Source organism: Meleagris gallopavo, chromosome 2, assembly GCF_000146605.3.
Source record: "Meleagris gallopavo isolate NT-WF06-2002-E0010 breed Aviagen turkey brand Nicholas breeding stock chromosome 2, Turkey_5.1, whole genome shotgun sequence".
Classification (NCBI taxonomy): domain Eukaryota; kingdom Metazoa; phylum Chordata; class Aves; order Galliformes; family Phasianidae; genus Meleagris; species Meleagris gallopavo.
Window position 1 is genome coordinate 103,415,297 of NC_015012.2, and position 3,935 is coordinate 103,419,231.

At 53.6% G+C, this 3,935-nt stretch overlaps 1 protein-coding gene across 1 annotated transcript in view; it reads right to left on the reverse strand.

The window, feature by feature from the left end:
- DPYSL5 (dihydropyrimidinase like 5) overlaps positions 1 to 351 on the reverse strand; it is a 7,099-nt gene extending 6,748 nt beyond the window's left edge. Inside the window, exon 1 of the mRNA XM_010708131.3 lies at positions 295 to 351. The gene's annotated coding sequence lies outside the window, so the exon portion shown is untranslated. The remainder of the gene's footprint in view (positions 1 to 294) is intronic.
- Positions 352 to 3,935: the final 3,584 nt, after the last annotated feature.

Sequence of the window (3,935 nt, forward strand, 5' to 3'; positions counted from 1 at the left end):
ATTGTTCCCTGCCCTATCGCGATACCCCGCGCCCACCCTTGGCCCTGTCGCGACGCTGCCACCCGAGGGAGGGGTTGAGCGTGGAGGTGACCCCGGGGCATATCGCGACAGCCCCTCCCCATCGCGATACGCGCACCTGTCGCGATCAGGACGCGCCTATCGCGATATGGGGGAAACAAACGCGGCTCGGCGGGAACAGAAATGCCATTTCCCACAGAATCCCATCGCATCCCATAATAGCACACCGCTCATCCCATAATAGCATCCATCCGCGCCCCATCCTCCCGCCCGTACCTCCGTTCTCCGCTCCGCTCCGCTCCCGCCGCACCCTCCGCTCCGCTCCGCTATCCCTTGAGCCAGCCCCCAGGCCGGGGCCAGCTGAGAGCTCGTCCAATCATTGCTCGCATTCCCCACTAATGGGCGGGGCCTTCTGATGGGCAGGTGTAATGGGCGGGGCCTGGCAGTGAGCCCACGCCCAGCCAGCGGCACCTGTCGTTGCCGTGGGGACGGCGCCGAGGGCCCCGCCCACAGAGCCCTATGTGAAATGCCATTGGCTGATGGCAGCACCCCGCGGAATCCCATTGGCTGATCATGTCTCTCCCGGCATCTCATTGGCTGAGCTCAGCCCCCAGTGGTCACCCCGCCCCGGAAGGCCCAGTGCTTTTGCCCCATAGACAGACCTGTGCACGTATATAGCTTATAAAACCTACAGATCTCCTATAGACCATATAGCCTCCTACAGCCCCCCCATATTCCCCTATTGCCCCCTATAGCCCTCTGTAGACTCCTATATGCCCTACAAACCCCACTGATCTTATATAGTCTCCTATAGCCCCCCCATAGACTCTACAGTCCCCTTTGACACCCTATACATCCCCTATAACTCTCTATAGCCTCCATGTCCCTTATAGATCCCCTATAGACTTGTGCAACCTCTACAACCTCTGTAGACCTTGGTAGCCCCCTACAGCTCCCCACAGACCCTGTAGCTCCTTGTAGAGTCCCCTGTAGACCCTAGAAAACTGAGGCAGGCGCTGTGCCAGACAATTTCTGACCCACAGCTTGTGGGGAGACAATCTATTGGGATCCCATCATCCACTGAAGTCCCTGTCAGCCATTGGGATCCCATCACCTACAGTGACCTCACCATTCATTGGGATTCCATCATCTACAGAGACCGCACCAGCTGTTGGGAATGCCATCACCCATGGAGGTCTCCATCACCCATTGGGATCTCATGATTGGTTGTGATACCAACACCCATTGAAGACCCATCACCCACTGAGGTGCCCACTGTCCATTGGGACTCAACCACCCATTGGGACTCCGCCATTCATTGGGATCTCATCACTCATTGAGATCCCAGCATCCATCAGGATCCCATCACCCCTGAGGTCTCCATCACCCACTGGGAGTCCATCATCCATTGAGGTCCCTGTCATCCATTGAGATCCCATCAGCAACGACAATGATACTACCCAATAGGACCCCATCATTCATTATCCATTGAGGTCTCCCTCACTCATTATGGTCTCCATCACTTACTAGGATCCTGTCACTCATCAGGACTACATCACCCATTGAAGTTCTCCATCACCCATCTGGATCCCATCATCCATTGAGATCCCATCATCCACTGAGGTCTCCATCGCTTACTGAGATCCCATCATCCATTGAGATCCCATCATCCATTGAGGTCTCCATTGCTTACTGGGACCCTATCATGAATGTGAATGCCATTACCTAATTGGACCCACTGAGACTCCACTTCTCATGGGAATCTATCAGCCACTAAAATCCCACCACTCATTGGGACCTCACTATCCAATGGCAATATATCACCTGTTGATCATCCATAGGGCCCTGCCACCCACTGGGACCTCATCACCTATTGGGACCTCATCATCCATTAGGATCCCATCATCTATTGAGATCTCCATCACCCGCTGAGGTCCCATCACCCATTGAGATCTTACCACCGATTGAGATATTACCATCCATTGGGATCCCACTACCCACTGGGACTCCATCACCCATTGGGATCTCATCACTCTTTGAGATCTCATCACCCATTGGGACCCTATCACCCACTGAGGTTTCTATCACCCACTGGGACCCCATTAGACACTGAGGTCCCCTACTAGGGAACCCAGTAGGACTCCATCACCCACTGAGAAATCATCACCCATTGAGGTCTCCATCACCCATTAAGGTCCCATCACCAGCTTGGGTCCCATCACCCATTCGGACCCCATCACCAACAGGAATGCCACTACCCAATGGGATGCCATCACCCATTGAGACCTCATCACCCATTGGGACCCATCAACCATTGGGACCCCATACCTCTTGAGGTCTCTATCACCCATTGGGACCCCAACACCAGTGGGAATGCTGCTATCCAATGGGACCCCATCACTCATTGAGAACCCATCACCCACTGTTATTCCCATCACTCACTGAGATCTCACCATCCATTGGGATCCCACTACCCACTGGGACTCCACCACCCCCTAGGACCTCACCACCCATCGGGATGCCATCACCCATTGAGATTCCATCACCTACTGAGACCCCACCATCCATTAGGATCTCATCACCCATTGGGACTCCATTAGCCACCAAGATCCCCTATTGGGGGACCCAGTAGGATCCCATCACCCAATGAGATCTCCATCACTCATTGCGGTCCAGGCACTTGTTGGGATCTTATCACACAATGGGACCGCATTATCAACAGGAACACCATTACTCAATATGACCCCATTACCCATTGAGAGTCCAGAAGCCACTGAGGTCTCCCTCACTGAGGTCCCATCACTGTCTAGGATCCCATCACCCTTTCAGACCCCATCACCAATGGGAGTGCCACTACCCACTGAGATCCCATCACCCCATTGGGATCCCACTACACAATGGGATCCCATCACCCACTGAGGTCTCCATCACTGAAGTCCCATCACCCATTGGGATTCCATCACCCATTGGGATCCCATAACCAGCAGGGACACCATGACTTATTGGGACCCCATCACCCACTGGGATACCACCACCCACACCCACTGAGGTCTCCATCATGCACTGGGACCCCATCACCCCACTGGGATCCCACTACACAATGGGATCCCGCTACACAATGGGATCCCGCTGAGGTCTTCATTACAAATTGAGGTCCCTCATCATCCTCTGGGATCCCATCACCCATTTGAACACCATCACTAACAGGAACACCATGACTTATAAAGACCCAGTCACCCATTGGGATCCCATTATCTGTGGAGATCTTCATCACTCATTGAAGTCCCTCATCACTCATTGGGATCTCATCACCAACAGGAACACCACGACTTATTGGGACCCCATCACCCATTGGGATCCCACCACCCACACCCACTGAAATCTCCATCACACACTGGGACTCCTTCACCCATTGGGACTCCATCACCCATTTGGACTCCATTACCAATGGGAGTGCCAACACCTATTAGGACTACGTCACCCATTGGGACCCCATCACCCATTTGGACTCCATCACCCATTTGGACTCCATCACCAATGGGAGTGCCAACACCTATTAGGACTACGTCACCCATTGGGACCCCATCACCCATTAAGGTCTCCATCACACATTGAGGTCCCCCATCACCAACAGGAACACCAGTACTCATTAAGACACCATCACCCATTTGGATCCCATCACCCACACCCACTCCATCACCCATTGAGATCCCACAATGCATTGGGACCCCATCACCCACTGGGATTCCATTACCTGTTGAGATCTCCATCACCCACTGAGATCCCATCACCCACTGAGACCCTGCCACCTATTAAGGTCTCCATCACCAATGGGACCCCACACCCAAAGGGCTCCATCCCACTGACGCCGCACGGAACCACACAGAGACCTATTTTTCTCTTTTTTTTTCCTCTTT